Genomic DNA, 12,760 nt, shown 5'->3' with positions numbered 1-12,760 from the left:
GAACTGAAAACCTGCATCCCTGTTGATAACATTGTCCGCCGTACGAATATGTATGGCCTCCTCAATAACAGAGTACCAGAAAGATGACGATGGGGATAAAATTCGATGTTTACACAAAACATGCGGTGCCCCGTGTCTAGGCAATGCTCCACTACCACTAATTTATTAGGTTGCCCAAGGCATGTCGACATCGGCATCCCAGCAATTTGGGGAATTGTGTGAACAAATCCTCAGTGAATGACTGGATACGACATACTTGCAAAACGTAGTGGACTCACTTCGTAACCGAATTCAGGAGGTATCAAGTCCAGAGACGGAATTACACGGTATTAGGTTATGCTCGTAATGATTTCTGTAGGAGTGTTTCATTTTCTGTGCTATATGCGTATCACAGGCACCATTTATTTTCGGGCAAGTAAACGGAGAACTTTTTATGCAAGGACTCCGTCGCGAAAGACTTCGTAGTCACCATTTATTTTTCTTTTCCAAGTTACATTTAAGACGAGTAAGTCACTGTCTTGAGTAGTGATGCAGATCGCTACAGCGATGAGAAGCCAGGCAGTTGCCATGGCCAATATCGCTTTGCGTACACTGGTGATGAAGGGAGTCGAACGAAGCGCAGTGGCGTACCTGTTATTCTTATAACAATTTTAGATGCCATGGACCAACCGATTTTATGGTGCGGAACGACTACTTTTTCTGTTTCAAATATTGATTAGTACGCTTTTAACGAAATACATTATAGGGACACTCTAAGGGTTATTAAAACATCTATACCATTATTACACTATGCAGTAAACTAATTGTACACTACTGGCCATTAAAATTGCTACACCACGAAGATGGCGTGCTACAGACACGAAATTTAACCGACAGGAAGAAGATGCTGTGATATGCAAATGATTAGCTTTCAGAACATTCACCTACAACGTGCTGATATGAGGAAAGTTTTCAACCGATTTCTCATACACATACAGCAGTCGTCCGGCGTTGCCTGGTGGAACGTTGTTGTGATGCCTCGTGTAAGGAGGAGAAATGCCTACCATCACGTTTCCGACTCTGATAAAGATCAGATTGTAGCCTATCGCGATTGCGGTTTATCGTATCGCGACATTGCTGCTTGAGTTGGTCGAGATCCAATGACTGTTAGCAGAATATGGAATCGGTGGTTTCAGGAGGGTAATACGGAACGCCGTACTGGATCCCAACGGCCTCGTATCACTAGCAGTCGAGATGACATGCATCTTATCCGCATGGCTGTATCGGGTCGTGCAGCCACGTCTCGATCCCTGAGTCAACAGATGGGGACGTTTGCAAGACAACAACCATCTGCACGAACAGTTCGACGACGTTTGCAGCATCATGGACTATCAGCTCGGAAACCATGGCTGCGGTTACCTTTGACGCTGCATCACAGACAGAAGCGCCTGCGATGGTGTACTCGACGACGAACCTGCGTACACGAATGGCAAAACGTTATTTTTTCGGATGAATCTAGGGTCTGTTTACAGCATCATGATGGTCGCATCCGTGTTTGGCGTCATCGCGGTGAATACACATTGGAAGCGCGTATTCGTCATCGCCATACTGGCGTATCACCCGGCATGATGGTATGGGGTGCCATTGGTTACACGTCTCGGTCACCTCTTGTTCGCATTGATGGCACTTTGAACAGTGGACGTTACATTTCAGATGTGTTACGACCTGTGGCTCTACCCTTCATTCGATCCCTGCGAAACCCTACATTTCAGCAGGATAATGCACGACCGCATGTTGCAGGTCCTGTACGGGCCTTTCTGGGTACAGAAAATGTTCGACTGCTGCCCAGGCCAGCACATTCTCCAGATCTCTCACCAATGGAAAACGTCTGGTCAATGGTGGCCGAACAACTGGCTCGTCACAATACGCCAGTGACTACTCTTGATGAACATTGGTATCATGTTGAAGCTGCATGGGCAGCTGTACCTGTACACGCCATCCAAGCTCTGACTCAATGCCCAGGCGTATCAAGACCGTTATTACGGCCAGAGGTGGTTGTTCTGGGTACTGATTTCACAGGATCTATGCACCCAAATTGCTTGAAAATGTAATCACATGTCAGTTCTAGCATAATATATTTGTCCAATTAATACCTTTTTATCATCTGCATTTCTTCTTGGTGTAGCAATTTTAATGGCCAGAAGTGTAATAAGAAATACATGGTGGTGACAATACTACAGACGAAGTACGAATCTTTCCATTGTTATACGAAGTTTGCTAGTGATTCCTGTTGCACGCCAAGAAAGTCAATGAGTGTTAGGTTATACTGCTGATCTGAACGACTATTTTCAATATTTTATGATATCAGATAACAAATTGGGTAATTGCGATCAATTTTAAAGTATTTATCAATAAACGTGTTATAATGCCATCCCAGAATATTATTTAGTTTTGCTACCTACACATCCGTGGTGTTGGGGTAGCGTCTTCCATTTGTAATGAAAACGACTTCAGTCCCGTGGTCGAAACCCCATCAGCACTTGCATTTTGGATGATAAACAGCGTTGTCGGCCGAAGATTTCTAGCATGAGAAATCGTCTTCATTCTGTCAACGTCCTTGTCAAAGAGATCGGAGGAGCGGACAGACGTTCAGGGCACTCTCTTGCCTTTGGTATCGGAAACTATCCCTAAAGGCAGAAGAATCAGCAATGATCACCGACATGAGGATGCAGAACGCAATAGAAAGCACTGCATTAAAGACAGATAATGAGTAACCACAGGACACGTGGCCTTCTCCATTGGCAAAACATTTTGGAATAATCCACTATTCGGATCTCCGGGAGTCGACTGCCAAGTGGGAGGTGACCACGAGAAAAAGACTGAATATCGTTGGCGAGTCGGGGTGTGGAAAGTCAGAAGCTTTAACGTAGTCGGAAAACTAGAAAAATCTGAAAAGAGAAATGCAGAAGCTAAATCTTCGCTGAAGAGCCAAAAATCTGGTACACCTGCCTAATATGGTGTAGGGCCTCCGATAGCAGGCAGAAGTGCCGTAACACGACGTGGCATGGGCTCGATTAATGTCTGAAGTAGTGTTGGAGGCAACTGACACCATGAGCCGTGCAGGGCTGCCCATAAACCCCTTAAGAATACGAGGGGTGGAGATCTGTTCTGAACAGCACGTTGCAAGTTATCCTAGATATGCTCAATAATGTTCATGTCTGGGAGCCTGGTGGCCAGCGGAAGTGTTTAAACTCATAATAGTGCTCTTGCGACCACTCTGTAGCATTCTGGACTTACGAGGTGTTGCACTGTCCTGTTGGAACTGCCCAAGTCCGCCGGAATGTACAATGGACATCAATGGATGCAGGTGATCAGACAGGATTCTTACGTACGCGTCACCTGTCGGAGTCGTATCTAGACGTATCAGGGGTCCAATATCACTCCAACTGCACACGCCCCACATAATTACAGATCCTCCACCAGCTTGAACAGTTCCCTGCTGACATGCAGAGTCCATGGATTCATGAGGTTGTCTCCATAACCGTTCACGTCCATCCGCTCGATACAATTTGAAACGAGTCTTGTCCGCCCAGGCAACGTGTTTCCAGTCATCAACAGTCAAATGTCGGTATTGAAGGGCCCAGGCAAGGCATAAAACTTTGTGTCGTGAAGTCTTTAAGGGTGCACTAGTGGACGGCGCGAAAACGTGGGCGTCGGAATCTGTCGTAGCGTCGATGTGGTTGCTACGTCCGCCCTCGTCGCCAGTTCGTAGTTCTTGCTGAGAGTCTTCTTAATTACATTCAGTGCCGGGTCCCAAGCCTTGCTGAGATTGTAGCCGCAATCTCGGTTGATCAGATCTTCCCTGATGCGAATTTTGATAGCCTCCCTTATAACGCTGTCCCAATATTTAGAGGTCTGAGCCAGGATCTTGGTACGCTCATAATCCATCTCGTGTTCTTCGAGGAGGAAGCCTTGGCGTCATCCAATTGGAAATCTACTTGTTTCTTCCGTTATGTCGATGACACGATCGTCATCTGGCCCCATGGTAGGGACAAGCTCCTGGATTTCCTTACACACCTGAACTCCATACATTGTTGTTGTTGTGGCCTTCAGTCCTGAGACTGGTTTGATGCAGCTCTCCATGCTACTCTATCCTGTGCAAGCTTCTTCATCTCCCAGTACCTACTGCAACCTACATCCTTCTGAATCTGCTTAGTGTATTCATCTCTTGGTCTCCCCCTACGATTTTTACCCTCCACGCTGCCCTCCAATACTAAATTGGTGATCCCTTGATGCCTCAGAACATGTCCTACCAACCGATCCCTTCTTCTGGTCAAGTTGTGCCACAAACTTCTCTTCTCCCCAATCCTATTCAATACTTCCTCATTAGTTATGTGATCTACCCATCTAATCTTCAGCATTCTTCTGTAGCACCACATTTCGAAAGCTTCTATTCTCTTCTTGTCCAAACTATTTACCGTCCATGTTTCACTTCCATGCATGGCTACACTCCATACAAATACTTTCAGAAATGACTTCCTGACACTTAAATCTATACTCGATGTTAACAAATTTCTCTTCTTCAGAAACGCTTTCCTTGCCATTGCCAGTCTACATTTTATATCCTCTCTACTTCGACCATCGTCAGTTATTTTGCTCCTCAAATAGCAAAACTCCTTTACTACTTTAAGTGTCTCATTTCCTAATCTAATTCCCTCAGCATCACCCGATTTAATTCGACTACATTCCATTATCGTCGATTTGCTTTTGTTGATGTTCATCTTATATCCTCCTTTCAAGACACTGTCAATTCCGTTCAACTGCTCTTCCAAGTTCTTTGCTGTCTCTGACAGAATTACAATGTCATCGGCGAACCTCAAAGTTTTTATTTCTTCTCCATGGATTTTAATACCTACTCCGAATTTTTCTTTTGTTTCCTTTACTGCTTGCTCAATATACAGATTGAATAACATCGGGGAGAGGCTACAACCCTGTCTTACTCCCTTCCCAACCACTGCTTCCCTTTCATGTCCCTCGACTCTTATAACTGCCATCTGGTTTCTGTACAAATTGTAAATAGCCTTTCGATCCCTGTATTTTACCCCTGTCACCTTTACAATTTGAAAGAGAGTATTCCAATCAACATTGTCAAAAGCTTTCTCTAAGTCTACAAATGCTAGAAACGTAGGTTTGCCTTTCCTTAATCTTTCTTCTAAGATAAGTCGTAAGGTCAGTATTGTCTCACGTGTTCCAGTATTTCTACGGAATCCAAACTGATCTTCCCCGAGGTCGGCTTCTACTAGTTTTTCCATTCGTCTGTAAAGAATTCGTGTTAGTATTTTGCAGCTGTGGCTTATTAAACTGATTGTTCGGTAATTTTCACATCTGTACTCCATACATCCAAACATCAAATTCACTATGGAGACCGAAGCAGAAGGAAGATTACCATTCCTGGACGTCATGGTCAAGAGAAGAGCTGATGGTACCCTGAGACACGGTGTGTACAGGAAGAAAACGCACACTGACCTGTACCTGCATGCAGACGGCTGCCACCACCCTTCTCAGAGGAATGGAGTACTAAAAACACTAGTACACAGGGCGCGCAACATCTCAGACGCAGAGAATCTGCCCCAGGAATTGGAACACCTCAAAACCGTGTTCCGAAAAATCAGGTACTCGGAATGGCAAATTAGACGCGCTCTCCGTCCCACCACCACAGCACAACCTGTGGAGACGGATGAAGTCACGGAAGAAGAGGTAGCCACTGCCTTTATTCCATACAATGCTGCACTATCGAGGAAAATCGGCCGTTTATTAAAGAAAAACTGAGTTAAAACCGTCTTTTGCCCGCCCAATAAAACACGGGCATTACTAGGAAGTGTGAAAGATAACCTCGGTTTGAGGAAGGCCGGCATATACCAAATTCCCTGTGAGCACAAACAGTGCGCACCATCGAAGATCGTTGCCGAGAACATCAAAGGCACACTCGACTGAAATATCCAAATAAGTCGGCGGTAGCAGAGCACTGTTTGTCCGAGAAACAGGAGATGTATTATGAGCGTACCAAGATCCTGGCTCAGACCTCTAAATATTGGGACAGCGTTATAAGGGAGGCTATCGAAGTTCGCACCAGGGAAGATCTTATCATCCGAGATTGCGGCTACAATCTCAGCAAGGCTTGGGACCGGGCATTGAATGCAAGAAGTACGAACTGGCGAACAGGGCGGACGTAGCAAGCGCACCTGACGATGGCGACATGTCTGAACGCCGAAATATTGTGCCCGTTGGACACTATGAACCGGCAGTATACCCGTGGACTGTTCGAGCAACAAATATGCCGTGAGAAACTATGATGTTTCTTTGAATTGTTCGCACGCTGACACTTGTTGATGGCCCAGCATTAAAGTCTGCAGCAATTTGCTGAAAAGTTGCACTTCTGTCATGACGAACGATTCTCTTCAATCGTCGTTGGTTCCGCTCTTGCAGGATCTTTTTCCGGCCGCAGCGATGTCGGAGATTTGATGTTTTACCGGATTCCTCGTATTCGGAGTACAGTCGTGAAGCGGTCGTACGGGAAAATGGTAGATGCTGTGTCCTATTGCTCGTGCACCGACTGTAACACCACGGTCAAACTCACTTAAATTTTGATAAACTGCAATTGTAGCAGCAGTAACCGATCTAACAACTGCGCCAGACACTTGTTGTCTTATATAGGTGTTGCCGACCGCAGTGCCATATTCTGGATGGTTACATACATCTGTATTTGAATACGCAAGCCTATACCAGTTTCTTTGGCGTTTCTGTGTAGGTATAGTGGGGGTCAGTGAAGTGAAATGGAAAGAAGACACGGACTTATGTCACATGAGGATAGGGTAATATCAACAGCATCAGAAAATGGTATGACGGGAGTAGGATTTATTAGGAATAGGAAGGTAAGGCAGAGAGTTTGTTACTGTGAACAGCTCAGTGATAGGGTTGTTTTCATCAGAATCGACAACTAAGTGATAGGGTTGTTCTCATCAGAAACAACAAACCAGTACCGCCGTCGATAGTTCATGTATACATGCCGACGTCGCAAGCTGAAGATGAAGAGATAGAAGAAGTATATGAAGGTAGTGAACGGGTTATTCAGTACGTAAAGGGAGATTGTAACGCCGTAAATGCATATCCTCCTATTTCCATCTATTGTACTATGAATTTTTTTCTTTATTTTGTTAGCTGAAGATATGACGTTTCTGTGTCTTTATATATTGTAATTGTTTTACTGTTTGTATATAGGCCTATATATATATTTATGCTTTTATGTTGGTTTGTTTTGTGAATATTATTTGTATTTACACGCTGGGTCTGGCCTAGGGAAAACTATGCTATCGAACGAATACATCGATAGGTCGTGTGGAGAACCAAAGTGTTTAAGATCTTTGGTAGTGTTAACTCGGTCGCGTGGAGCGCGGGGAGAGGGAGAGTCTAGCTGGGGTGGTGCAGTGGAGGAGGTGTGTTGTGTGAAGCTCCCGCGAACTGCCGCGCTTTCGGGGTTTGGCAGCATGTAATTGCGCTCGACTTGCGATGATAGTTTCTGACATAGTGTCGCGGACGGGAAGCATTAGCTGGCGCACATCAAGAGCCCGTTTCGTCTGGTGACCGTGTCGAGAAGAGGGCGCGCCAACATCCAGCTTCTGCAACAGCGACAGCCGACAATGAGTGACTCTCGCCACCTGCTCGATCGACGGCTTCAAACCTTCAATCAACCAACAAGGAAGACTGGAAGCACGTAAAGTTTTAGAACTGTATGGCAGACCTCAGCTTTTCAAACTTTTAAAATTGTTGCATCACAAAATTACAGCAACTTCGCATGAACCTTTGTTGCTCATTGTCCCAATTGCATTGCCAAGCAGGATCCCTTCCTTTTCCGAAATGAACCCAAGTGTCGTTGAAATTCAAACGCCAGCATTAAATTAATATAATTCGATTTCACTGCTTTAAGTTCAAAGTTCAGTTAAAGTATTCATAGCTGGCTACAATATTTAGATTACACAAGCACAAATTAAGAGTGCGAGTTTTGTTACTGTATTTTAGCTTACCTGTGACTGCAGCTCAGCTTGGTACGTACTAAATTTTACTATTGTTAATTGTTCAGAATCATTTAATTCAAGTTCAAAGTTAAATCTCTTATTTCTAAATTGCGTAGATTCAAGTAGCTTTTGAAATGATCGTTGAGGTAGTCCAAGACTAACCGTATTTTACTGAATTTCGATGTGCTTCAGAAAGAAAGCTCACTATTAACTTCAGTCACTAAATTAACTTTCGATTTTCCGGTTTTATTAATTCTTTTTCTAAATTAAGTCAGAGTGTAGCGAAATTTATTACTTCTGACAAACTTTCAGTTTTCACACTACACGTGTCAACCTTCAGTTGCCACACTTCTAGTGCTAATTATATGTGTAATAACCTTTCTTTTTCAGTTACTATAGTAATTGTCCTTAGGACTGGCGACCGTAATTTCCCCCAAATCTCAAATATCTAATTACTGCTAGTTAATTGTTAACGTAACGGCCGCACATTTACTTTCTTTATTAACTTTACCACTTTTCAAAATTAATTTCCACCAGTTTCATTAGCATTTTTCCTTTCATTTACATGTAACACTTTCCTCCCTCTTTACCGACAAACTAACTTCAGTGACGATTGCTTTTCCCAAATTTCCATTAGGTACACGCGGTTTCATTTTTCACTGTCATTAAGGTCGATAAGTGAGGGGGAGGTTACAAGATGAAATTCTAATAGTGGACTGGAACGGAGATGAAAATCTAATAGTCATGGTGGACTGGAACGCGGTTGTAGAGGAAAGAGTAGAAGAAAGTGTTACTGGAGAGTATGGGATTGGCAATAGGAATCATATAGGAGAAACACTGAGTTCTGCAATAAATTTCAGCGAATATTCTGTTGAAGAATGGCAAGAGGAGGAGAAATACTTGGAAAAGGCAGAGAGAAACGTAGAGATTTCAGTTAGATTATATCATTGTCAGACACTGATACTGGATTGTAAGGCGACCCCAGGAACAGATTTAGACTCAGATCACAATATAGTAGTGATGAAGAGTAGGCTGAAGTTTAAGAGATTAGTCAGGAAGACTCAAAACGCAAAGAAGTTGGATACGGAAGTACTAAGGAACGAAGAGATACGCTTGAAGCTATCTAAGGCTACAGATACTGTAGTAGGCAATAGCTTAGTAGGCAGTACAGTTGAAGAAGAATGGACATCTCTAAAAAGAGAAAACACAGAAGTCAGAAAGGAAAACTTAGTTACAAAGAGCATAACTGCGAAGACACCATGGGTAACAGAAGAAATACCCCAGTTGATCGATGAAAGAAGAAAATAAAAAAATGTTCAGGGAAATTTAGGAGTACAGAAATACAAGTCGCTGAGGAATGAAATAAATAGAAACTGCGGGGAAGCTAAGACGAAATGGCTGCATGAAAAGTGTGAAGAAATCGAAAAATAAATGATTATCGGAAGGACTGACTCAGCATACAGGAAAGTCAAAACAGCCTTCACTGAAATTAAAGGCAAGGGTGGCAACATTAATAGTGTAACGGGAATTCCACTGTTAAATGCAGGGGAGAGAGTGGACAGGTGGAAAGAGTACACTGAAGGCCTCTATGAGGGGAAGATGTGTCTTATGTGATATAAGAAGAAACAGGAGACGATATGGAAGAGATACGGTATCCAGTATTAGAATCAGAATTTAAAATACATTCCAACAGAATTTCTAAAATAATGGGAGGAAGAGGGAACAAACCGACTGTTCACGTTGTTGCGCAGAATGTATGTGTCTGGCGAAATATCAACTGACTTACGGTAATATATCATCCACAGAGTTCCGAAGATAGTAAGAGCTAATAAATGCGAGAATCGTCTCACAAACAGCTTAACAGATCATGCATCCAAGTTACAATAATGGAAAAGAAAACTGAGGACGTTTGGCCTTAGGAAAGGTAAAGCCGCCAGAGAGACAATTCTGACACTGCGGTTGACAGTGGAAGCAAGACTGAAAAACAATCAGGACACATTCATAGTATTTGTCGCCCTGAAAGTAAGCGTTCGACAATTTCAAATGGTGCAGGATGTTCGAAGTTCTGAGGAAATTAGGGGTACGCTACAGGGAGCGACAACATGTACAAGAGACAGGGGGGAATAAAAAGAATAGAAGACCACGAACAAAGTGATCGGATTAAAAAGAGTGTAAGACAAGGATGTAGTCTTTGTCCCCTACTGTTCAATATATATGAGGAAAAAGCAATGATGGAAATAAAAGAAATGTTCAGGAGTGGAATAAAAATTCATGGTGTATGTACATCAACGATAGGATTCGCAGATGACAGTGCTATCCTAGGTGAAAGTGAAGAAGAATTACTTGATGCGCTGAATGGAATGAACAGTCTAATGAGTACAAAATGTGGACTGAGAGAAAATCGACGAAAAACGAAAATGATGAGAATAGCAGAAATGAGAACAGCGAGAAACTTATCAAGACTGATGGTCACCAAGTATATGAAGTTAAGGAACTATACTGTCTAGACAGCAAAATAACCACTGACGGACGGAGCAAGAGGGGCATGAAAGGCTGACCAACACTGGCAAAAAGGGCATTCCTGGCAAAGATAAATCTACTAGTATCAAACGCAAGCCTAAATTTGAGGCAGAAATTTCTGAAAATGTTCGTGTGGAGCACAGCACTGTAGTGAAAGAGGGACTGTGAGAAAACCAGAACAGAAGAGAATCGAAGCGTTTGAGTTGTGGTGCTGCAGAGAAACGTTGAAAATTAGGTGGACCGATGAGGTAAGGAATGAACAGGTTCTGCGTAGAACCGGGGTGGAAAGAAAAACTGTAGAAGAAGACAGAGATTGGAATACAAAATCCATCGGCTTCACCTCAGCAGCTACGTGACCAACCCTGCCACCCGGTGGGTGGAGAGGCTGACGATTCCGTTGACAATCCACAGACGAGACAAACTTAACGGCCCTCTGGCGAAACCTGTTAAGAGTTTGGTAGATGTTCGCTGCCCGGAGTATGAACTCACCAGGAGCAGCCAGGCTGTCGACGACTTTGATGTGATCCATAGAGACCATATCATATTTCCTAAACACAAAAACGCGTCTTCGGGGAGAAAAAGCTCTACTTTTCCAGCTTGTAGCGCAGGCGGTTCTCTAGGAGGCGTTGGAAAACCGACTGAAGTTTACGTAAATGTTCCTCTCTAGAGAGCCCGATTGCTCAGATATCATCGAAGTAATTGACGTACAGGACCAGGAAAATCCGAGAAACTGCGTCCGACGGCAGCTGCAGGTAGGCATCGAGCAAGTCGATGCGCGTCCCAATGACAACTTTGGCAACAACGCTGCCTGACACGGAACTGGATGCAAATCGTCGACACAGTGCGCGGTGCCCATCAGTTTAAAATCGCCACAAAGGCACACGGCGTCGGCGGGCGTCTCAACCACCACCAAAAGGAAGGACCACTGATCCGACGAAATGGGAGACACGACGTCATTATCCTGCCAATATTGCAGCTTGGTCTTTACCTCGTTGTGTAGGACGAAGGGAACGCGGTGGGGGTGACAAAACTGCCGACAGCTTAAGAGAAACGCGTGGCTCGAAATTTTTTGCCCGACCAAAGGAAGTGTCAAACAGCTGGCTGCACCACCGCAATAAGGAGTCCAAATCGTAAAAAGTAGACAGTAAATGCAATTCGTAAACGATCTGAAAGGTAAAAACGTAAAAAGCGTCTAGCCTAAAAATAGTTCGCGCAGATGGTGAACTGACCACTAATAATGTGTGCAGTTAAAAGACAGAGGCGTTCGACGACTGAGTCATGGCCCGCCGACTTTTACTAGCACTAGCCAAATTGCCTATCCGACGGCATACACCACACCTGGCCTCCACGTGGAGCAGTCTCGTTGACCATGCCACAAATGACCATTGGGGCACAACCGCTGGTTCGCCCAACGAGTGGAACGAGAACGACGCCGAGAACCCAAAAACCGCCGCGGACGGGAATTGGGACGCTGCACCAACGCCAACTTGCCGAGATAGGCTCGGCTGACGACGCCACTGTACTGGAATCGTTAATGGCGGCAATACTAGACGACTCAAAGGGAGGCTAAGTCGTCTGGGATAAACCGCGGGGCAACGGAAGCCGTATACCATGCACACCTAATTGATCCATCTGGCAGTTATCAAAAGGGACGTCCGCTGCCGCCGCTGTAAGCTCATGCGACTCCGCGATTTGGGCAATGTTGGCTAAAGAGGGGTCGGGCATGGTCCACACCCTCGTCTGCATCTCCGGTTCAAGAGGTAATCGGACAACGAAATCTCGAATCAGCCAGTCTGCATAAGAAGTAGCACATTTGTGATCCTCAGATCGGCACTTGCGCGAGAGATGGTGCAAATCGGCGATCCAGGCCGCATATGACTTTCCAAGACGCTTTTAGCGCTGGTCAAATTGCAGCCGTGCCACCACCACATGGGTTTGATGACCTAGATATTGCGCAAGCACCTGACGAAGTTCATGAGTTGCTCGCGCTCGCTTGGGGTCTTCAAATTCGTATAAATCCGTGGTACTGGACAACAACAAGGCAGCCTTGTCTACTGGATCGACAATACACCTGGCAGTGCAGTAAGGACGGTACAGGTAATTAGACTTGTCGAAACCGGCAAACTGCGTCGAGTGGCGGGGGGTTGGGAAGAGAATTACACAATAGGAGCCTGGCATGGGCGCGAAGC

General features: G+C 44.6%; 1 protein-coding gene across 1 annotated transcript in view; it reads right to left on the bottom strand.

Annotated features, from left to right (window-relative positions):
* LOC126162901 (solute carrier organic anion transporter family member 74D-like) overlaps window positions 1–12,760 on the bottom strand; it is a 209,376-nt gene that overhangs the window by 53,341 nt on the left and 143,275 nt on the right. The gene's annotated exons all lie outside the window — the stretch shown is intronic.

Source organism: Schistocerca cancellata, chromosome 1 (genome assembly GCF_023864275.1).
Source record: "Schistocerca cancellata isolate TAMUIC-IGC-003103 chromosome 1, iqSchCanc2.1, whole genome shotgun sequence".
Lineage (NCBI taxonomy): Eukaryota > Metazoa > Arthropoda > Insecta > Orthoptera > Acrididae > Schistocerca > Schistocerca cancellata.
This window is presented reverse-complemented; position numbering and strand designations above follow the sequence as displayed.